Here is a 25,879-nt window from a genome sequence, read left to right as displayed (position 1 = left end):
TGTCCCACGGCGTTCACCCTGTCCACGATTCTCCGCCATAGCTCCATCTTTCTTGCAATGGATATCTGCTGTACCTGTGCTCCAAACAGCTGTGGCTCTACCCTGACAATTTCCTCCACCATGAGCCTTAACTCCTCCTCAGTGAAACAGGGTGCCTTTGTGGTGCCATGGGTGTTGTGTGGTATGTGTTGGTGAGAGTGTGTTGAGGAATGTGATGGGGTGTGTGATGTGGGGTGCGTGAGGGATCTATGGGTGTATGTGGTGTGTGTGTCTAGTTGTCTCTGTGCTGTTCGTGTCACTCTCCTGGCAGTAATTGTTGTTCGTAAACGGTTGTGGGTAATGTGGGTGTGTGTTTTATAGTGGTGTGGGTAGGTGGGTGTGGTGTGTGTATGGGTGTCATGTGTGCGGTTTTGGTATTGACCAATGTAGTGTTGTTTTGTATGTGGTTGTCCATTCTGAGCACGGCGGTATGTACCGCCAATGGTTTACCGCCAGAGAATGTCCGCTGTGGTGATTCATGGGTCGTAATGTGGTGGGTGTTGTTTTGTTGGCATAATGGTATGGGTTTTGGTACTGCCACTTTATCACTGACCTTTGGGCTGGCGGATTTATTTATGTGGCTGTATTCTGACGGATTGGTGTGTGTGTGTGTCATAGTATGGTGAACGGATATTCGCCACCACGGCGGTATGTCGGCGGCCGTCAGCCAATGTCAAAATGAGGACCTTATTCTTTTGAAAATTCATTTCTTCACTTGTGTACTTCGGATTTTTGTTGTTTTGGTCTTGTTTGATTTAGATAAATATTACCTATTTTTCTAAACTGGTGTGGTTTCCATTCTGTAGTGTTTTCACTGGATTACTGTGGATTACAAATACTTTACACATTGCTTCTGAAGATAAGCCTGCCTGCTCGTGCAAGCTACCAAGGGGGTGAGTGGGGGTTAACTGAGGTTGATTCTCCTTTACCCTGACTCCAGTGAGGGTCCTTGCTTGGTATCCTGACTGCCAACCACAGACACCATTTCTAACAAGTTGGATACATGGCTCATATACATGGGGTGTGTTTTACTTGCATCCTTTCCATGGCCACTTCCATTGTACGATGTACATTGTCACCCGCGATGAACTTCCTCTGCCAGGAATCCGCTGCCAGAACAATGCCTGCAGACTGTAACATTTAAGTCCAGCAGGTGGAACTTCGTTGGCTTAAGGGAGTTCTTGGGACTGGCGCCTCGGCGGGATGGCTGTAATCCCATCAAAATCTAAATCAGGCCCTTAGTAAGAGGTGAATCCATTTTAGTTCCCCATTGGGCATGAGTCAGCTTAGCCTTCGTCTTGCAGGCCTGTTGCCTCCGTCACCAAGGGACCTTTTACCCATTTACCATGTTGTGTTTCATTCCATGTATTTTATTATTTCTTTTAGCTTTCCCATTGTTTATATTTTATAAGAAATGTTTTGATTTTCATTATCAGTGCCAAATCAAGCGCCATTATCAGAGAGGTAAGAAGGTATTGTCATCATATCTCTCTCACTTATGTGTAACAGAAACATAATGTGCACTTGTTAGGTATTGTATATACAATTGTCGACACAAGTCTGCCACAATATCAGGTGTTTAGGTGCATACCTGCATCAGGGATCCTACATGATCGATATAAATACACCTCACACGGACAAGGTCACTAGAGGGTTTCTTCCAGATGCCATCTATGCTGCATGTCACCTTGCTACAGAACTCTGTCTTTGTGTCACCACAGATTCTGACTTGGTACTGGCAGATTAGGTTTATCACACCTAGCTCTCGTTAGGGTAGAGATTAGGCTCTCGTTGCTAGGAATCGTATATCTTTTGTTTATTGTAAGATGGTGGGTTTTTTATATTCGCAACTCTCATCTCCACAATTCTGCTTTTATCATTGCTCATTATTCTAATAATTGCAGCACATGCATTTTATTGTAGATTGCAGTCTTTTCAATAAATATATTGAAAACTTTTCTGCATCTCCTTCATTGCCTATGTGTGTATGAGCCTAATTACCAATGAAAGAAAAGGGTAACTTGCATTCCACCACGACTCACCTGAGAAGCTGCAATTTATGAGTCCATGCATAAGGCTACCAGAAATCACCTTTACTGTCTGAGTTTCTGTGAGGTACTACTTGTGAGCCGGAGGGTTGGGCTGACAGTTGTGACTTATTGTAGGAGTTACTTAGTCGCCTTCAGCCAAAAGTGCTGTCATCCCTAAACCAGCAGTCTCGCTAACAAACGAGAGTCAAACTACTACATAGCTCAATCTACGATGGTATTTTGGCACTAATTTACGGATATCCTGAGTATCTCTGTCTCCCCCAACAGCAGGTACCCTAAGTGCCATTAAAAGGAGACGTCCATGGTCTTAAGGGCAATCCTCCTCAGCTGAATAGGGATCACCTAACTAAGCTGTAAATTGTTTAAGCTTGAAAAATTATTTTTTCCCATTTGGTGTTCCTTCTCTGTACTCTTCACTTAGTATGACTAATGACATAAACATTCCAGAAAATGTCAGGCACGCATTAACACAGCATCTAGTAGCCCATGGCTTAACAGATGGAGATGGGGATGTTACATTTATCATAGAAGCTCATGCAGCTTACCAAACAGAACATTTCATTCCCGGGTCACCTTTCCTGAAGCAGGCAATACATCACATACATTTCACACATACAAAATTGTGAATGTACATTAGTGGTACCAGGCTCACCAGTATCTAGAGATACCTCTATCTTATCAATAACATCAAAATTGGTTCAATGGTGCCCTAGCACATGTAATGCAACCCGTGAGATGAGATCCCATAAGTAATGACGGACCAACATTGCCCATGTTTGCCACATAAACACTACATCCTGGCGTACATGCAATGCAAATAGCTGATGCACATGCACTTTATAATGAGCTAGTAGCACTTTACAGATGACTGGTACAAGTCGCTATGCGGACTTTGAATACAACCCCAGCACGGGCTGCACCAGCTGGTCACCGATTGGCCGTTACTGGGATTAACCCACAAACAGTACGTTCTATCATGGGCAAGGCATCCACAGAATTCCGTTCTGGATAGCACAGAAAACTAATCAGCTGGAATCAGTGTTTCACCATAGTGGACCCCAAGATAATCATAGCATTCGCACAATGTGCTTGCCATCCGGAATGGTTCCCTTAGAGGATGGGCTACAGTCTTCACTTCAATTTACCCCACCACGCATGGTACCCAACACTTGCCAACTTACCGGAAGTGTTAGAACTAATTTCGAAATGAACACAGGCCTGCTCCAGCCCTAGATTTGGGGATGAAACTGATGCACAACTTCGACACAGTCTCCTCAGTAATACTCAGTAACATTAAAGGGGAAGCAGTAGCGGTGGGTATACGCCAGCGGCTCTGGCAGATTCAACATTTGGAACAGGAGCGTCAACTACCATGAATTATTTCCAAAACCTATTCTAGTATAGGAAGGGATAGTTTGGGAGTAAAGCTGAAGAAGCCAGAAATTCAGACTACCATCCCTATGGAAGGTACTAAACAAGCATAAGAGCATTCTAAAAAATGCTGGGTCCAACCGCCATGCAAAGGCTGGTGGAAAGGGGACTCGTAATCCCCAGGGCAGCGCTGCTTGCAGTGCTGCCCTGCGGATTGCAACCACCGGCATCGCCAGGCTGTCGACAGGCGGCAACCTGGCGGTGCTGGCAGTCCGACTGTGGCGGTTTCACCACCGTCGTAATGCTGCGGCCGGACCACCGCTTTGGCAGTGGCCTGACTGCGACCATAACCCTGGCGGTCTGGTGACCACCAAGGTCCAAATGAGTGCCGTAGAGAAACTTTAAAGGCTCCTGACGAATATACTGATACACGTCCCAAGGACATGGCGGATTGATGGAGTGAGGGAGGGGTCAGGTCACAGCAATGCATTGACGACGTGAAACAGAAGAAAGACTTACAGCGGTCCTCAGACAAGAAAGAAGATAAATCAGCACAATAAAAGCCACAATTTAAAAAGAAAAAGGTGGCAATGATTAAAATAAAACATCCCAGCAAACTTGAGAACACTGCTGAGGAACAAGAAGTGGGCAGTGACCCTGCTGGACAGCACAGCAGAATTCACAATATGTCGGCAGAGTCTGAAAGATTATCTGGATGTCACAGCAAGTAACAACTTTCTTGTTGTTGAGACTGTGGATGGGCACGTTCTCCCACCTGACAGGGTTTATGATTTAAATATCAAAATTGAGGGAGACATAGAATACACTAACAGTGTAATTTTTTTTAGAAGAACTTAATTGTGATATCTTATTGGCAGAAAAAGACTGACCACCTGAGTACATCCCCAAGCTCCCACATGGGGTAAATGTCACTTTGCCTTCTTTCTCAAATCTTGCTTGAGATGCAGTAAAAGAAGCCTATGCTATTGACTGGGCTGTGGCACAGGCAACTGTGCTGTACCACAATCACGTTGGGTGGGATAAGGATTCCCCCTACCATGAATTATCTATTAGGTCTACACCCAGCCTCAGCCCCACTATCCTGTTAAGCATGAGGCTAAAGCTGCAGTGAGAGAGATTCTCACTCAATGCGAGTATCAGGGAGTGATAGAGCGCTGTGTCTCTGCAATGACTAACCCGTTATTCCCCATTGCAAAACCAGACAATTCATATAGAATAGTCTTAGTTTGCAGACACCTAAACAACTACACATGCACATATGCAATACAAAATTCACACAGCACAGCACTAATTAACAACATAGTGTGTCAAAAACACAAAAGAACATTGCATACTTCCAACATTTATTTCTGCCAAAACATAGCGCACGAAAGTCGAGACCTGAGTGCATTCTCATTTGGCTCACAGAAAGGCATTTGCCTTTTGCCACGGGGTTATAAGAACAGCCCAGCGTTGTTTTCTGCCAGTTTAACATCAATATTACATGATATTGATCCCAAGGCATTGTCCTATGTGGATGACATCGATCTCACAAATGATGACCTCAACAGTCATCTTGCCAGTGTTGATCGGATCGTTTTAGGATTTGCAGCCCTCATCTACAAATTAAATTTTAAGAAAACTAAAATAGCTTTTCTCAGTGTCCTGTTTTTGGGATACGAGCTATCAGATGAGGGCAAGAGCCTGGCCCCTCATTTTCTAGAGAAATGCGCTCAACTTCAACCACCAAAAATGATCAAGAAACTGCAGTCTTTACTTAATTGCTTTAACTTTGGCAGAACTTACATTCCAGATTAGTCACAACGCATCAAACCACTCTATGATTTAATTCACCCAGATTTTTCAAGCAAACACTGGACAATGGAATACACACACATCCTTAGAGGATTTCAGCAAGACATGCTAAAAGCAAAACACTTTCACACATGTGACAACAAAACAAATTTGGTCATCAGAGTAATTGCTGGTGCCATCGGGTTCACCTATGTCACTTTTAATGAGGGTGGCACGGTGCCTATAACATACAAATCACATTGGCACTCGAACGCAGAACAATGTTTTGCACCCGCTGAAATAATTCTGACTGCTGTGCAGATAGCTGTCATTAAGGAGAGGCCACTTACCAAAGGGAAACACATTATTGTTGTTACTCCGGTGCCAGTCTTAGAGGCTGTCACCAATGCAAGCATTCCTGACGCTAAAGCATTACATCCACGTTGGATTCAGTGGGCAACCTCCCTGACTGCCACTGATGTTGACTACATCTTTGACCCAAAACTTCAAGCACAAGAATTTCTCTAATATGAACAGGAGTATCCCACACCTACTAACATCTTGCCACTTGACAGATAGCAAACTGTCATTTCAACTAATGGCTCAGCACAACCATGTAGGTACAAAACATCTGTACTCTGTACTTACGCAGTTGTGAGCGGAGGGATGAGGGATGGACTATTCCACCCTCAACATACCTACACACAGACCCTGGGGGACTACATAGTACAGTTGGCTGAGCTTAAAACTCTTATGTTAGCACTGGAAAATACAGATCCAGAACAGCTCACATTGATTGTGTGTGACTCGTACCACTGTGTTCAGTCCTACAATGATTATCTCAATCATTGGCAGTTGAACGGGTTCAGAGACTCAAAGGGGAACACCATAAAACTCAGCACTCTGTGGGATGGTAGTTGATCTAAAAAATAAGCTATCAGATGCTGATGTAGTACATACAATGGGCCATCAACGTGCAGGAGTACATGTTGTAGGAAATCCACTGGCTGATGAAGCTGCCAAATCCGCAGTAGCTACAGCTTCATACGAAATTGGATAATGATATTCAGTTTGTCGTGTCGTGAGAGCTTCATCTGAAGGTAAGCCTCTTCCGAAAGCATACCCTACAAAATATTTTTACCATATCAGTGCACAGAATGGTGTCTTTGCGACAATTCCTGGGGTGGGAGACCGAGTGATCCACAACCAAGACCAAGGATTAGATCTCATTAAAGCAGCACATGAAGGTGTTGCATCTGTTCATGCTAGTGTAGCGCCCACAATATCACTTTTACAGAATTACTTCTAATGGCCGGGTCTATGCAAACAGACCAAGCAATATGTCCTTTGCTGTGACATTTGCCAGCAAATAAAAGGATCCAACATCAAACGCCCACTGCAGACAACCCTCTTAGTGTCCAAAAGGCCACTACAATGTGTTTACCAGGACAATTGTGGTCCCTTACCACCTGATGGTGGTATACATCTTAGTCACTGCAGATTCTTGTTCTAGATTCCTGTGGGTATGGCCACAGTGGTAGGCTGATGCTCAAACTGTTATTAAAGACTTGCTGGTCTATATCGGTACATATGCGGTTGCAGCATTCCACTTCGACCAAGGCCCTGCTTTTGCCTCTAGGGCATTTAGGGTCACCATGAGGATGATGGGTGTTGAACTCCATTACTCTTCCCCATATCATCCTGAGGGTAACAGTGTTGTGGAGAATAGGAATCGTGACCTAACGCGGTCCTTAACAGCAAGAGTATTAGGTTCAGGCCACAGTTGGCTTCATCACCTATATGGGATCCAGAGAGCACTGAATAATCTGCCAAGATGGTCCTTGGGGTGATGCACTACTTATGAGGTCCTCTTTGGGATACCTATGTATGTCCCACAATTAGATGACCTTGGTTTGGTGGCAGCGGGCAGACCATTTGACATGAATGAACATCTCACTGTCTTACAGGAGCTTCAACAATTTCTTGATGACAATTCATCCGCCAGTGCTCCCACCTTAGAAATAAAGGATTTACCAACAACATCCACGGGCTGGGTTCCTAAACCTGAGGATCTGGTTCATGAGACGATTGCTGTGAAGAAGGAATTCGGCCCATTTTACAGAGCACCGGTTCCAGTCCTGATGATCCAAGGCACCAGAACTGTCATTCTACCACCACTGCCAGGTTCCAAAGGGAACAGATTCGTCTCCATTGACGGCAACAAACTGCACCATGTGGCCGATCCTGCACAGTAGACCCTGAGGTCCTTTGTGTAGTTCCCAGTCCCCTCTCACTACCCAACAGGATATTCCTCTTCAATGAAGAAACAACAATGCTCCTGAATATACTAGCATGTACAACAATGCTACAAATGCCTCCTTGAGCATGGGGAGGGTAGGTAATGAGCTTCTGCTAATTGCTGTTACCACTTCACTGACAAGAACTGTCCAAGATGTGGATGTCCATTACTCCAATGCAACACAAACCGACAACATCATCTACTATGAATCTCCACAGGAAGTGGATCCATCCAACTCAGCACTAGCTCCTGTTTTTGCAGAGACTGCTTCTGGTTACTTCATCAACCTTGATGACTTTTCTTCAGCATCAGCTACATCTGCAACTGAAACTGTAAGCTGTACATATGGCTTAAAAATAACTATCTGGTTTATCCATAGTATTCTCTACGAATTCTACTGACATTGCTTGCCTTTCTTTTATGGATTGGTTTTGTGACAGTTTTCTTTCTCCTAACAAATGGTCATTATCTTCCTGAACGCTCTGTTGTTGAGCCAGTGGATGAAGTTCTAACACCATATCTTTCCCCACATAAGGTCCGAAGAGACTTGTCCCTTGTGAACATTTCAGCAGTACCAATCCCTGATGGGATTGTCTGGGATAAAGTACCATTTGATATACATGGGCCTACTGAGGTCATCCAAATTCCATATGTATTTAAGATTTCAATGACTGATGTAATTACACCCGGCATTGTTTCTGATGACTAGGATGTTATAACAGTTGATTCTATGCTGTCTGAATTGCAGGATTACACTGTATTTGAAAGCAAAGATGTGTATATGAACACAGCAAATTATGAGGAAATGTTCTGTTATCATCATTGGGGACATTACCTTTTGCACTGAGCTAATAGACCTAGACCAGCATCTAATTATACACAATGGAAAGATTGTTCAACTGCTCTTGTGGGGAGCCCCAAACCATATGTAGAAACATTTGTTTTTTTTTCTCTGGGCATGACACTACAAATGCAGAGTCAAATTATTTTAAAATATCACCTTCTAAAATGCAGGAAATATTGCTGGCCAACACCAAATGAATGTATTCAGATTCCTTTGTTTCCCGGTTTGCTATTGAAGGTTATGAGTACTTGAAGAGCACTATTGATGTGAAACGTGTATGGGGCAAATTCAGGGTAGGGAAGCTTTGTTTAGAGCATGCCTTATTCCTGTGCAAATGATATTTTTAAATGACACAGGTCAGCAAACATCCTGCTTAGGGTTAGCAAAAATAAAATAAATTAATGTGTCCAGTATCCCCACAGCAGCCAAATTCAACAATTGGAAAACATTCCTAAATGTCACTGAAGAAGAACTAAATACTTGGGTTCAGAATGGTACCTTTAATTCCAAACTTTCAAGTACTGCCGGGTGGTTATTGTGGCCACTACACACAAATGGATGTCAGGCGTGTTTTGTTAATTCCTGAGGGGGTTTCAAGATTAGCCAGCCAGACCTTCAATATGTCTTGGGTCAAAACTCTGGTATAATTACTACATACAGTGTGGGAAAACTGTGCCAACAATGGTTATGCACTAACACCTAAGCAGCAGTTAAAGAACATCTTAGTCTCCTATCAGAGAACGTAAACTTGCAGAATGTCATGCTAGGTCCAAGAAAACTGTGCTCTAAACGATTCCTGTATGCCACATACAATGAGATCTGGAAATGTTCTCAAATGAAAGTCGCTGCACATTCAAAGCAGATAAATAAGGAAAATATGGAAAAGTCTTTAGCTACTGTCGATAATGGCATGAATACTCTTTCTAACAGAATATATACACTCAATAATATTGTTTCATCTGCGATTGACATCTTTCAGAATGACATGTCCTTTTTACAGCATGGGCAAAGTCAGCTGCGTTCCTTCATTCAGCTGGGTTGGACATTACAGATTCTGAAGAATGGACACATCCCTTGGAAATACATAAACAATAGTGAATTGCTTTTAATGTGTCCAGGGAGCAACAGATAATGGCTAAAAAGGAAGCAAGTTATGCCATGCTTAACATTGAAAAGTTATAAAAGCCACCTTTCACTGTAGAAGAGACACCATCAACAGTATGGTTAGTACATGGGGTTATAAATCTGCCAATTTCCACCTTTCGGGTTCACAAAATGTTTGAAACATTTTGCTGTGGGCAGATCCGAGTGGCTAGGAGATAGTTATATTAAGGAAGAGTGGGAGTTGCTTTTTGAGTTCAAATGTATGAACGGCGAAACAGAGGTCTTTCTGAGCAAAAGCGAATGCAAGACTACTGTTAGTTATTCAACGATTTGCAAGCAGGTGTCACTTCAGGCTTTTACAATGCAGAGGTCGCAAACTTGGCATGCTTTCTGAAGGGTACTCCTGTCCCCTTGATTTGTCCAGCATTTCACATACTTTCGAATGGAAGTTATATGGTTCTGAACGATCGGAGTTGCTGCAGAATGAGGCCGGGAATTGCCTACGCAATTTCAGTCTCTCAAATTGTAACTTGTTGTGGACATGTTTTGTTCCCCTGACACAAGAGATGTGGCCTCACATTGATACTACTAATGTAAATTTTGACAAACTGAGCAGACTAAAGGCGCTACTGTTCCAAAAACAAGTGGCGTTGACATCGGCCAAGGAGATATATACACTCTAGATACCGAGATCATCAGCCGAGATACAATCTTTATTAAATACCAACATCCCCAAGCACTTTGGAGAGCTAGTCTGCAGAATATTCAATGCCTCGAGCACTGCAGGGATTGTACACTTTATCAAGGCTCTATGGTCAGCGTTTATTTCCACCTTTCAGACCGTCTTTGGAGTCATTCCTTCAGCTATCCATTCACTCTTTTTGAGTGTGTTTGGTGGATTTCCTATAACTTTGGCGCTGATTGGCAGAATTCTGCTACTGTTACAGTGGTTTTGCTTTCTCAGCTAAGCAGAGTGATGGAGCTACCACCAGCCCAGCTGTGTGGTGACCGCATGATGTAGTAGTACTTTGGCGCTCTATTGCTGGAAGGACTCGAGCATGATTGGTCATTGTCATTCCGGCCAGTCCTGCGGTGTATGCAGCCTGTCTTTCATTGCACCTGGTGCCTCTTTGAATGTACACCATTGGTGTGTCTTGCTTTTCAGCCAGTGCCTCCTGTGGACAAGGAACTGTTAATGTTCCCGATGAGGATTCATTCACAGTCATGCCCAATGAGACTGAGGTTGATTCGCGAGGCCACTTATGAGCCACTGCTTGTGAATTACTTGGCTCCAATGATATCTGGCACAATGGATGGTGCTACCTACACGGGTGATCCTGTGTCTAAGGCTTCTGAGCACTTCTGCTCCATGGATCCATCTGCCAATCCTGTGATCAATCTGACATCTTCAGATGTGGAGTTCTCCCTGATCGCACTCCCATTTGATGACTTCAGAGGCCTTCATCAAGACCATACTTATTGTTGAATATTTGACCATTGGCTTTTTTCAAAATATAAAATGTGATACTAAATTGCCTTAATAATTTGGCTCGCATTTGGCCTGCCTTGCTTGTCATGGTTCACATTATATCTCTTTGTATGTTTGTAGCTTAGATTTTATGTTTTTAGTTCAGAGCATTTTTAGATTTGGACTCATGAACCCTCGCTTGTGAGTTAGCATCCTTGTTTTGGGAATGGGGAACGTGTAATTAATCTATTTTAGCTTCTCATTGGGCACTGGAGTCCGCTTATCCTTCGGCTTGCAGGCCTGTTGCCCCCATAACCCAGTGGCTTTTTACTAATTTAGCATGCTCTGTTTTATTCCATTTATTTTACTATTTCCATTTTTTTACTTCATCAATGTGAGGCCACATCTCTTTATTTATTTTACTATTTCCATTTATTTTACTATTTCTTGTGGCTTTGCCACTGTTTATATTTTATAGGAAATTTTTTGATTTTCACTATCAGTGCCATTCTGAGAAGGCGTCAGTATCAACGTCATTATCAGTGATGTACATAGGTATTGTCATCATGTCCTTTAATGCACATTTGTTAGGGATTGTTTATGCAATTGCAGACACGTCTGCCACATTATGAGTACATACCTGGGTCAGGGATCCTACATGATCAAGACAAATATTCGACACACGGACAAGGTCATTAGAGGGGTTCCTTCCAGATGCCATTCATGCTGCACGTCACCTTGCTGCAGAACTCAGCCTTTGTGTCACTACGGAGCCTAACCAAGAGACCTCATTCCAAAGTAACGAGGGCTGGGGGGTGCTTCTCATGGACATGGTACTGGCAGATTAGGTTTATCACACCAAGCTCTCAATAGGGTAGCGAGTAGTGCTCTCTTTGCTAGGAACCGCATATCTTATGTTTATTGTAAGATGGTAGGGGTTTTCATATTCACAACTCTCATCTGCACAATTTTGCTTTTATCTTTGCTCATTATCCTAATCATTGCAGCACATGGACTCTATCGTAGACTGCAGTCTTTTCAATAAATGTACTTAAAACTTTCCTCCATCCCCTTCATTGCTTCTATGTGTATGAGCCTAATTTCCAACAAAAAAGGATAACTTCTGTTCTACCACGACTTCCCTGAACACTCGCAATCTAGAGTTAATGCATAAGGCTGCCAGAAATCACCTTTACTGTGTGAGTTTCGGTGAGGTATTGCTTGTGAGCCAGGAGGGTTGGGCCGACAGTTGCAACTTGATGTAGGAGTGACTTAGTCACCTACAAACAAAAGTGCTGTCATCCCTAAACCAGCAGTGTTGCCAGGAAGCTATAGTCCAACTACGACAAGTATTATAAGGTTTTTTAAGGGATAATATTGGTATGCATTTTGTATGGTGAAAGCCAGGAGTTATAATATAGATTCCATTTCCATGTTTTTTTTTTGTCAAAAATGGATAGGTTTGTTAATCATTTTACTATGGTGTTGTTTTTCTGTTAGGGGCCTGGCCTGCCCTGCAGTAAGTCTTGGGTGTATATTTAAATGTTTTTCGCATTTTCATGGCTGCTGTGCTATAATTTTTTTAACCATTTTAGTGACTTGTGAATGCCCTTGTATTCATGCAAAACGTAGATTATTTTTTCTCACCAATCAAAAGGAGTGAGCCCTTACGTTGCCAGAATCCAGGCCCTTGGAGATATTACTCAAAAGACCCTCAACCACGTATTCTACCCTCAATGGTATATGTAATCACCGTGGGGTGATTTTGTGGGTAGTATCATCACAGGGTCCTTCATTCACTTGAGTGTCCTGTTATTCAGGTGAATGTTTACCTCGTGCCCGAAGGGCGGTTGTCTCAACATGAAGAAGTGAAAAGGAGCATCTGAAATTTCCTCCTATCCTCTACATACATTTATTCAAACAAATAAAAGGGATGAGGTAAGATAAAAAAAAGAGTGATATTGTGAGGACAAGTGATAAATTCTACACATCCGAGTTACTGGTCAACATATTCCAGGGTTTAATGGCCACCTAGGGTCCAGGGCTTTCATCAGGACCTATTTACAAACAGATTACCTGCAACTTTCAAGTATTCACCATGAAAAGTGTAGCACGAGGTTCATGTGCTGCAACAACATTGGAAGCATTGGTGAGTGACAGAACCGGCTGCCTCCATCTGTTTGTAAGGGGCGTTTCATTAAATGTGCATGCATCTTGCCACTCCAGAACATTTATGACTTGCGCCCTCGCCATGCGCTGCTAATTTATCCAGATATTACAGCACTCATCACAGCTTTTATAACATCAATAAAAATATCAATGAAACATTATCAGTCAAATTATTGAACAAAAAACTGTGCATGGCAGGGCAGATAGACCACTCTGCCACGAACGTGATGGATATCCCATCCGCCGTATTACAATCCCATAGGATATAATGGGATCAGAATATGGTGGACAGGATATCCATTACATTTGTGACAGAGTATTGTCCTCCATCATCATCTAAATAAGTCCTCTAGTTTCCATCAGAAAAATGTTTTTGGCTTTGCTAATAACTTTGGCTCAGTTTGATGAAGCCACAAAATTTTAAAAACTAGTTTGTACTCACTTCAGCTGCTGGCTGGAACGTTTTGGGGTGATTCATCAAGCAGGGACTGAAAACAGTGGGGGTCCCAAAACAACTTTTCCCCACAATTACCATAGGGATTTTAGACACAACAACAGCCCGAACCGCTGGATGGAACTACACCAAATTCGGTAGAAAGCTAGATCTTGGTCCAGAAAGAGGGAGATTTGTTATTTGGTGTAAATCTATTCAGTTGCTTTTGAGTAATTAAAGAAAAACAAAAATTCCATATATCAAGAGACATGGATCCACTGTAGATCCACTGCCGCATATCCACAGATCCACGCACCAACAGCAATGCCGTGATTAGCTGGCCAAAACCTGAGAGAAAATTTGTGGCTGCCATTTTGTGAATCCGGACATGGTTCCTGGTGGGGATAAATTGTAAATAGGATACAAAGGGTGAGGATAGAGGTATCCTGACCTGACAAGATGGATGCAGGGGTCTGTAAGGGACCTCTCATACCCAAGTAATTGTCCAAAAACCTTTTTTTGAGGCACACAAGGATCCGCGGATCCACCACGGTGCCCTGTGTGAATCCATGGTGGATCCATGGATCCAGACCCCAATTAAAAAACATACACCTTCTCACAGACCTATTCACACACCTACACAACAGCTCATACACCCATGCTCATACACACATGCAGCTACTCAGACACACCATCCATAGACCCAAACAAAAATCCCACAACCACTTACACACCCATAAGCCACTCACACACCCACTCGCAGACCCACAAACCACTCACAAACCCACTCAAAGACCACCACAGCCACATACACACCTATAAAGCCACTCACAGACCCACAAAATCACTCATGTACCCACTCACAGACCCACACAGCTACTCACAGTCACTCACACATCCACACAACCACTCACACAACCATACAGCCACTCACACATCCACTCACTGACCCACAAAACCATGCATACACCACTCACACATGCACTCACACACCTACCCATATACTCATACACCCACCTCTATACCCACACAACTACACACCCATTCACACATTCATAATGCCATTCAAACACCTACTCACAGAGCCATAGCTTGGGGTTGGGTGCATGTGGGTGTTGGCTGCAGGCCAGGTCCTGCGGCCAACACCCTACCACACATAGCCAAAGGCCATTTGCAGCATGGGTTTGGCTGCATGTGGGGGTTGGCCACAGGGCCTGGTCGCAGGCTAGGCCCTGCTGCCAATCCCCGCCACGCATGGCCAAAAGGCAGATGGATTAACGTATGGTAATTAAATATTACTTTACATTGAAAAGAAACCCTACAAATTCACTGAAAAAAAAAGGTTACTGAGATATTATAGTTAGGTTCAGATTTTACACACATAAAACCATAGAAATTCAGCAGTGCAATGAGACTGTGGCGGAATTCAGGCTCTCCCCACGGCCTACAAAAGTGCATGTTTGCACTAATTTCAGTGGACGATGCAAGAGGAACAGTCACGTTGCCAACATACCCAGAAATGATCACTGGACGCATTACCTTGTGGTCCTATACACAGTGGTAGTCTACAATGTGCACTATACATTAACCAATGAGGTACCGCTTACTAATTAGCCACTAGAAAGTATTCCAGTTAGGTAGACATTTTGCGCAGCAGTGTGGACTTTTCTTAGATAACTACGCAAGTGAAGATCCTTTCTGGTACCAATGCTCATTTCACAGAAATTAAACCTCAACGGAAGGCACTTACAAATATAAATATAACAGGTGCCCAAGTTGAAGGTCCACTTCTGTAAAGGGCAAATCCTCACAAAAGTTATTGAACTGATCCAACGCAAAGGAAGGGTGTTTTCAAAAGGACGCAGCCCTGTAGCAAACAGTATTTTTTTCTTTTAAAAAAAAAGAACCCAAAGCTGGATTTTCTTTTTGAAAAGTAAAAAATTGAATGCTCTCTTCACCATGAGAGGCTCCTCCCATTGGGGTGGGGAGCATTATAATTGTTTTATTGTTCTTTACCACCAAGTTTTTCCTGGCAGTAAGGTACAATTAAACATGACTACATGTTCGCCATCTAAATTGGGCGGGTGGACATGGGGACATGTAGCATTTTTCCAAAGGCACTGACTCTCCAGGGTGGGTGGAGGGGATTAATCACAGCAGAGATAGAGTTTTTTCTGTTGAGACTAACCCTAAGGTCACCCATATGTAAATGCATCAGACGGCCTGCATTATTGGTGGTACAGATATTCCACTGCAATGGAATACCCCTACCACCAAGAAATAAATTGGGCCTAAAGTCTTAACTTCCCATATTGGCAGGATTATCTGATCATGAAAATGCTGAGCACACAAAAATGACCACATGAATACACCGTTAGGCCCTTTGTCTAACTTGCTGCCATGGAAGCAGAACTACAGCCAGCTGGTGAAGGAGCTTGCAGGATGAGAGCAGCAAACCAATTGCAGCACACTACCACCCATCACCTTGCAAGTGCTGCTGCTGCAGCCCCTGCATAAAGGGCTGAAACAGCTAACACAGCGCTTCAGGCATACTTGTGAGGCATGGCCATAAGGGCACAAGATTGTTTAGCACAACATGGACTTCTAGCTAGGTCTCGGCCAGGTGTCCCGAAGCTTACTCACTCTCAATGAGGCAAATTGTGACATCACGTCTCATTGGTGAGACCCTCAGGTGACAGCTTTAAATGCTCCAGCTAAGTATACTGTGGGACGATATGGGGGAAGAACCCCCTTGGTTACGATCTTCTCATACAGTACACCAGACATAGAGGGTCATTATGAACACAGCGGAAACAACCACCGTGTTCATGCTGGCGGTCAAAACACTGACCGCCAGCGACCCCGGAACTCCGCCGGCCAGATTATGAACCTTTCTGAGAGCCAGCGGGCGGAAACCTTGTTTCCACCCGCCGACTCTCAGAAAGGCTCGGCCAGGACATTGATGACGGCTCCACATGGAGCCGCCGTCAATGCCTCTGTGTGGCAGGTGCAGTTGCACCCATCGCGCAGATCACTGACCAAAAATCGGCTTCAGCTGCCACAGCCGGCATGGCGGGCCGAACCGCCATGTTCCAAATGAGGGCCATAGTGTGGCATGGCCTGTATGAGCACCGATGAGTGCTCCATGTGAGAAGTCAGGAGTATCAACAGCGACTACTTGGTATAGTGTCTTGGAGTGCTACAGCAGGGGACCATGTTAAATGATAAGTGTGCATCACTCATACACCTAATTTATCAATGAAATGGCCCTATGACATGCAAAGAAATACACTCCATCTATCATGATTGGCAGTTACAAAACCCAAGGGCTGTGATGTGGGCATATCATTACATGTCCTGAGCAAATTACTGTTGGAGACAACATATTGCCCCTCTCTCTGTAGATTGTAGTTGTAAGATCTGACAGACAGCAGATGCTGCCACTACCAGACCTAAAAACTGTCCGGAAAGCCAAGATTAGCCAATACTCCTAGGGAGCACTATTAGCATTTTGCTGTTGACTCCAATGAGTATTCTAGACTAAGGATGGGGTGGGAATAGGGACACAAAGGTGGTCATTATGACATTGACGGTGACTGTTAAAGTGGCGGTAATACCGCCAACACGCGTTGATAACTCCCATAGACAGCCAAGTACCACACCATCCGCCAGGGCGTTAACACCACGCACCACGGCGGCAGCCATCAACAGCCAGGCAGAAGACAAGGTACCGGCCACAATATTATGACACTGCAAACTGGCACCATTTCCAGGGAGGTACTAACGCCATCAAAAGCCTGGCGGAAACACTTCGCAGAAGACCAACGACTCAGCAACAGAGACACAGAGAAGATCAACGCTGCCATGGAACTTGAACTGCAAGTCTTCCCGATGCTCTTCTACGCCATGCTCCACCTGGACACCAACGCCGACGAAGACAAAGATGATGAGTACAGCCGTCTAGCACACAAGGGAGGGAGGGAGGAAAAGGAGAGTGACACACATACGCACGACATACACCAGACACACCCAAACCATACACACAACGAGCTGCAGACGGAAACCAATGGCACAGGACACACAGCATAATAATACAAGGACTACAGGTCGGCAGTACTGAAATTGTAATAGCAAGGCAACAGCTAAAGTATGAAACAATTTTAGACCAAAGATACATGAACAATTGTCCAGAAAGGGCCAATGCCCAGTCCAAAGTACATAAGGCCAATGTGGCCATAGGTCACAGTCCAAGACCCAACTTGATCCTCACTAACTCTGCACAAAACTGTGCAGGGGGAACATCTCGGAAGTGGACAGGCACCTAAGGGGGAATGGGGTGTGGGGTCACCTTAGGTGAAGTCGGGAACTTGCCCACTGGTTCTGGAGGGGGCTCCATGCCCATTTCCCAAAGCTGGGGAGTGCAAGGGAGTGCAAGGTCACAGTCTCTGAGGTGGGGAACTGGCCCACTGCTTCTGGAGGGGGCTCCATGCCCATTTCCCAATGGTGGGGAGGGCAAGGTCACAGTCTTTGAGGTGGGGAACTTGCCCACTGGTTCTGGAAGGGGCTCCATGCCCATTTCCCAATGCTGGGGAGTGAAAGGTCACAGTCTCTGAGGTGGGGAACATGCCCACTGCTTCTGGAGGGGAAACTTTGTACACCATTCTCTGGAGGGTGGCCTACATGCCCTCTGCTGGAGGTGAGGGCTGCATTGTCTCTGCTGGGGGAGGTGTCTCCTGGTCAGCCTCTGCTGGAGGTGAGGGCTGCTGTGTCCCACCTGGAGGTCAGGGCATCTTGTCTGTCATTGGTGGTTGAGTGGGAACCTTTTCTGTCATTGGTGGTTGAGTGGGAACATCTTCGGTCATTGGTGGTTGAGTGGGAACCTCTTCTGTCATTGGTGGTTGAGTAGGAACCCTACTCCCTCTTGGCTGGTGGAGTGGGATCATTCCCTTTCCTGGCTGGTGGAGTGGGATCCTTTCCTTTCCTCGCTGGTGGAGTGGAATCCTTCCCTTTCCTGCCTGGTGGAGTGGGATCCTTCCCTTTCCTGGCTGGTGGAGTTGGATCCTTTACTGTCTTGCCTCCACTACTAGGAGGTGCCTCCACTGTCCCTGTGGACTGTTTGGCTGAGGTGCTGGGCTGGGTCATTGGGACCCTGCTCTTATGGGCAGGACGGGGGGAGGGAGAGGGAAAAGGTCAAGTTGGGCAAGGAAAAGTTTTTTAGGGAAGGTGGGGTGGGATGACAGAGGAGGGATGGGAGTGGTTGTTGGAGGAGTACGTCTGCTGGACTTGGGTACAGGTGCATGGGCAGTGTGCTGATGTGAGGTGGATGGCTGTTGGGTGTCTGCATGCTTGCGTTTGTATCCTTTAGAGGGGGCAGACAGGGTGGGTGAGGACACAGGGGACTCGTGGATGGATGCTGTGGAGATGTCTGCTAGTGAGGTGTGTGTGCTGCTTGGTGTGGTGATGCTGGTGGTGGCTGTTGAAGCAGTGCATGCAGGTGTGAGTGTGGATGTGACTGTGAGGGAAGTGGAGAAGGAGGAGAGGGAGACAGTGGAGGCAGTGGATGTGGGTGTGTATGTGAATATCTGTGTGAGTGCTTATGGACTGAAGTGTGGTGCCTGTGTTTGACTGTGCCACTCATGTGTGATGTCTTGTGTGCATGCTCATCTGTATGTGTACATGGGATGGGTTGGGGGTGAGGAGACTGGGACTGGCAAGTGGTAGTTTGAGGGGGGACGGTAGGAACAGGGAAAATGGCTGCCATCAGAGAGGAGGCCAGAGCTTGAATCGATCTCTGTTGGGCCGCCAATCCACAGTGGATGCCCTCCAGGAATGCACTGCATTGCTGCATCTGGGATGCCAGCCCCTGGATGGCATTCACAATGGTTGCCTGCCCTACAGAGCTGGATCTCAGGAGGTCAATGGCCTCCTCACTCAGGGCAGCAAAGCTGACTGGGGCAGGGCCTGAGGTGCCTGGGGCGAAGGAGATGCCCACCCTCCTGGGTGAGCGGGCACGGACAACTCGCTGAGGGGCTACTGGGACTGGGAGGGCAGTGCTGGTACTGTGGTGGCAACTGTACCTGCAGATGGGATGGTCACAGAGGTGTCTGCCACCACCAGGGAGCTTCCATCAGAGGAGGAATCAGAGTCTGTGTTGTCACCTCCTGTCTCCGACGTGGTGCTCCCCTCGCCCTCTGTCACACTGGTTCCCTTGGTGTTAGTGGACTCTGCCTCCTGGGTCCTGTGGGATGCAAGTCCTTCTGTCACTGGTGCCCCTGCTTCTCCGCCAGATGATGCTAATGCACACATGGACAGGATGATAGAAGAAAAAGGGGGGAGAGAAAGGGAGCACTGGGTCAATTACAGTACCGACATCACAGTTGGCATACACAGCACAGTCACACACAGGGATTAGGATTGGGCACTATGCATTGCACTGGCATTGAACCGGCTAGATGCCACAGCAAGATGAGGGCCAAACACCACCAAATGCACACCTCTTGGGACCCACACAGCCCTGGCTGATATGTAATGCGAACGAGCCAGGTTACCTGCACTTGCCATACACCCATTCCCCTTGAGCTGGATCACGCTGCAATGTCTGTCCTGGCATTAAGGGGCACCCAGTAACTCACACCCACCACCCGGTTCTCATGCCACCTACCAATCATTGTAGTAATGGCCACTGTACTCACCCCCTTGTGGCTGCTGTGATGCCCTCAAGCACCCACCCAGCTCTGTGAAGGCGACCGCCAGTATGCGGGCCATCAGGCGGGTCAGGTTCTGACGAGTACCCCTTCCTCGTTGGGAGGCCATCCTCAGCTGGGCCTCCGCGGTCTTCCATGCCCTGAATCTCAGGTCCTCCAACCGTTTCCTGCAGTGGGTGCTCGGCCTGCTGTAGACCCCCAGGGTCCACACGTCCTTGGTGATGGCACGCCATTATCCTTTCTTTTGATGGGCACTGTCCTGCAGAGGTAATTCAGACAGGAGGACAGCATTACACATACAATCCAGCCTATTACACATATGGCCCACAAATCCCATTTCCAAATCCATTGGCATACACATCGCCCGGCGCACACCATGTACACTACCACCAGACATCCCCCCCACATATGACACGATGCCTGCACACACCTCTCCATGCAATCCTCCCACATGCATTGTGCCCAAGGTGTACTCACCTGTTGGTCTGGAGGCCCATACAGCTGTCCATACTGGGGCAGGACCCCATCCACCAAGCACTCCATCGAAGTGAAGGCAGGGGCTCTTTGCCCAGTCACACAGGCCATGGTAAGTTCCAGATACAGGTCACAGCAGCACACGCAGTGTAGGTGTTGTCCTGTGGAAAGTCAGGAATCAAGTGAGGTTATAGAAAGAAAATGGCGGTCACGTCCACGGCAGTGTAAATTGTCACCACCGACGCTGATCCCCATTGGCCACTGTACTCCATAGAGCCCCATATTAGCCAATGAGGAATTGCACAGTGGTGCAAGGCCACCTTCCGCCACGACAACAAAGGTCTGCAGAGTTGCCTCACTTCCACCTGTCCCTAGATAGAGGACAGGCGGTTGCTATTTCATGGTGGTGGACTACATACAGATTTTCCATAACTGTGTCATTGCCAAAAATTGCACATACATTGCCATTCCCACTGTCCCATCACATTCATGCTGTATGTACACTGAGGTGGTGGTTCCATTGTTCAAATTGTGACAGCCTACTCACTCTTGTGTCCCTTAGATACCTACCGTGGATTAATAGGAGGAGGAGACAAACCCCCGTATACAGACCCCTTGTGGACTTGGCTACACTGGAGGACAGGCACAATATATTCACCTATAGACTGGACAGGGCCACAATCACAGAGCTGTGTGCACAATAGGAGCCTGACCTGATATCAGCTATCCGTCATCCCACTGGGATACCCCCTCTTGTGCAGGTTCTGTCAGTGCTCCATTTCCTGGCAACGGGTTCTTTCCAAGTGGGCTTGGCAGCAGGAAAGTCACAACCAATATTCTTAATCGTGCTGACAAGGGTATTGTCTTGTCTGCCTTGGTGAAACACATGTACAGCTACATTTCTTTTCCCCCGGTGGAAGATTTGCCCACTGTGAAAGTGGGATTCTATGCAATGAGACATATACCCAATATTATTGGGGCGATTGACGGTATACACATATTGCGTTTGCCCCCCCTCCAGCCAGAATGAACAGGTGTTTGGAAATCGGAAGAGTTTCCACTCACTGAATGTGCAAATGGGGTGCCTGGCAGACCAGTACATCTCCCACATCACTGCCAAGTATCCGGGGTCGGTGCATGACACCTTCATTCTGAGGAATAGCAGCATTCCAAATGTGATGGCCCAACTACAGAGGCACAGGGTATGGCTAACAGGTGAGCCAGAGTCCCCACCCACTGTATGTCAGTGTATGCCTTCAAGTGTTATCCCCATAGCATTGTGTAAGGCTAGATTTTGTCCCTCAATACATGCAGGTGACTCTGGCTACCCAAACCTATCCTGGCTCCTGACCCCTGTGAGTAATGCCAGGACAGAGGCTGAGAACTGTTATTATGATGCATATGGGTGAACCAGGAGAATAATCGAGAGGACCTTCGGCCTCCTGAAGGCCAGGTTCAAATGCCTACATCCTACAGGTGGATTCCTGTGCTACTTACCCGAGAAGATCTGCCAGATAGTAGTGCCATGCTGCTGCATGTTGCACAACCGGGCCCTCAGACAACATATGCCTTTTCTGCAGTAGGAGGGGACTGGAGATGACCCTGTGGCAGCAGTGGACCCTGAGGACAGTGAGGATGAGGAGGCAGAGAATGAGGATGAGGACAACAGAACATCAGTTATACGACAATACTTCCAATGACACACAGATGAGACAGTGTAACTGACCATTACTCTGACTATTGATGTTTTCTGTGTGGCTGTAGCATGAAGGCATTCACTTCCTTTGCATCTCAACTTACTGTCACCTATGGCTTGTCCTTTTACAGATGTTGGTGATATGACAGTGCCCTGATGTGTTTACTGCAGACAGCTACAGGTCATTATTTGTATGCTATCACAGTGTTCAGATCATTTGCGCTAGATGTGACTGTTCCCATGAATGCACATTTTAAACACATAAAACTGTGTCACTCCATTACCATTACCATTTTTATTTGTTGTCAGCCTATCCGGCCATAACAATTACACACAATAAATACCAATCCATCGTAACACTGTAAAAATCACATTAGATAAAACATCTAAAAAAAAAAACTACACTTGACATCTTTGGTTTGACGTGTGCCAAGGTGCACCCAATTTACCCTGCATTATCATGAACATGATTTATAACAATGATTTACATAGCACACTTAACTTATTCTAAAAAGACATTATAAATCTAAAAATTAGATAACCTATTCTGGCACTAATCATTTGGGGCCTTACGGTGCCAACCACCAGTTTGATGGCGACCCAGGACCTATCCCCATTTTACAGCAACCTGCACCGGCTTCCCAAGCTGGTAGCAGCTATGGGACAACACAAGCAATTATACTCGTGTCAGCTGCAGGTGCATTGATAAACGTAACTTCCAAGCCTCCAGTATGTAAGTTGAGACCTTCATCACAATATGTTTTTCATCTGATCGCATACATAACACTTCCGCTTCTTTGCACTTCCTGACTCCGTATGATCTAAAGAGTGGACGCAAGTACAATTTGCGGAGTTTGAGCGTGAAGTGACATAATAAAAGGAAGTGGGATAATGTTTCTTGGCCATCATGAAGACATGGACAGCAATCTAATCTACCCGGGGGGACGGGTTGCCATCTATTGGTCACCGCTATCACCGGTAGTGTGCCCATACAAAATTTAAAATAGAGAGCCCTTTTTTCTTCCGGATAAATACTATCTATAAAAACAGCTGGTTTGAGCTCTTGATTAAACAAAATGTAACGCTTAAATAAAGGACTTTGGGGGTCATTCCAAGTCCCGCCCGCCAGGCGGGAACCGCCATTTGGCCGCCACGCGGCCAAAATAGCGCTTCCGGCATTCCAACCTTCCCGCTGGGCCGGCGGGCGCTAACCATGTTAGCGCCCGCCGGCCCAGCGGGAAGGAGGCCTGCAACACAGAAGCCGGCTCCGAATGGAGCTGGCGGTGTTGCGGGCGTGCGACGGGTGCAGTTGCACCCGTCGCGCTTTTCACTGTCTGCTAGGTAGACAGTGAAAAGCTTCATGGGGCCCTGTCTATTCTCGGTTACTTGTATTGATGGAGTCTTTCTAAATCCCCAGATCTCTGCGCCATATAGTGCTGCAGCCCTTGCTTTTGTTTTATATGCAAGCAGTGCAGAACTCACAGAGTGATTGCCTGTAGCTTTTGCGGATCTGAGTACAGCTCCAGCTTGTTGGGCCAAAGAGATGTTGCTTTTATAAATTTGCGGTTTCCATGTCAGTTTTTCCTCCAGCCTACAGCCCAGGTAGTCGTAAGTAGCCACTTGGGCCAAAGGCTTTTTATTTACCCTAAAAGTCGATCGCATCTTCTGTTTTTGGTTAAGAATCATAAACTTGGTTTTCCCCTCATTAATTACCATACTCCTCGAGGTACAAAATGATTCAAAACCCCCAAGTAGTCGATGCATTGCTATCTCCGTTCTTGTCAGTAATACAGCGTCATCTGCAAAAAGCAGGATAGGTATACTTTTATTGGCTAGTTTTGGCACATCCAGATTTAATTTCCTCAGGTCTTGACTTACTTTGTTTATGTAGCAATTAAATAAGGTTGGAGCCAAAACACAGCCTTGTTTTACGCCTCGCTGGATTGGGATCTCTGCCGTGTAATCATTTCTCGTACTGTATCTGACCCTGGCGGTTTTTTTCTGTATGCAGTAGGATTAACAGCCTTAGGATTTTTCCCTGTATTCCCATTTCCGACAGTATCTGCCATAATGTTTGGCGATTCACGCTGTCAAAAGCTGTTTGAAGATCCACAAAGACCAGGTATAATGGACAATCTTTTAGGGCGACGTATTTAGCGCAAATCATATTCAACTTAAAAAGTTGATCTGTTGTGCTAAAACCAGCTTGATGTGTCGATAATAAATCTCCATCCTCTAGCCATTGATCTAAGCGTGACTGAATCAATTTGGCGAATTTTCCAACACTATCAAGCAATGAGATTGGCCTGTAATTACACACCATATCCCGTGGCCCTTTTTGTGTATTGGAACAATTATTGATTTCTTCCAAGAAGTGGGGATTACCTCGAGGTGCCAAACACTATTGAATAGACGAGCTAAAGCAGGTAGCCATAGCGTTAGTTGGTTATGATAAACGTCTGAAGGAATGCCATCTGGGCCTGCAGCCTTGTGCGGCTCTTGGAGGAGAATAGCATGTTTAATCTCTTTCTCACTAAATTCCAGTGTTAACTCCGTTGCACATGGAAAGGCATGTATTGCTTGCATCGAATTTGTGCTAGGGAGTTTATTAGGGACTAATTCGTCCTGTGTTTCATATTTCGACACAACGGGCCATTTTAATGATGCCACATAAGTCTCTTGGAGTGGAAATGCCTTACTTGATCTTTGGTTACTGCCTTCCAAACTTTGACTGAGACTATTTGAGTTATTGGTGCTCCCGGGTACCATCTTGACCTCTTCCTGATACAGGGCGGTGAAGTGCTTTACCCAGAGTTGCGGGTTGATGTTCAGCTCTAGATTTTTCGGAGGGCCATCGCATCCCCACCTAATTACCTCCCAAAACTTTTTACAGTTTTCTGCCGAAATTGCATGCAGGAGAATTTTCCAAAGCTTGTGTGGAAAAGTCTTCCTCTTGTATCTCAGTAATTTCTTGTACTGTTGCCTGCACTGGTAAAAATGTTGCTCATTAAAGTCATTCAGATGCCGGTTCTTTAATGCTTGTGATAGCGCCCTTTTTAATTTTAGACACTCACCATCAAACCAGCCCTCCATCATTTTTGGGTTAGTTTGGAGCTGCTTGGTTCTTTCCTTTGTTGTTTGTAATAGCAGATTGTTAAAATTATGCAGGAGGGGTAAGGCCTCATTAACTGATAGATTAAGGAACGTGCTGAGTGATAACAACCAGGTTTGACTAGGAACACTCATGAAGGATTCGTCCACATTTGACCATAATATGTTTTTCCTATTTGGTCTCATAGTTATTGTTAGACTATTCCCGTTATATGGAGACTCAGTTTTCCCTGAACTCATGTCCGGATGGGCCATCTCCATTAGCAATGGGTCATGGTCACTCTCAATCCTGTCCCTTATTTCCATGTCAATGACATAGTGC

This window comes from Pleurodeles waltl, chromosome 2_2 (assembly GCF_031143425.1).
Source record: "Pleurodeles waltl isolate 20211129_DDA chromosome 2_2, aPleWal1.hap1.20221129, whole genome shotgun sequence".
Classification (NCBI taxonomy): Eukaryota; Metazoa; Chordata; class Amphibia; order Caudata; family Salamandridae; genus Pleurodeles; species Pleurodeles waltl.
The sequence above is the reverse complement of the archived record's forward strand: the minus strand, read 5'-3'. Positions refer to the sequence as shown.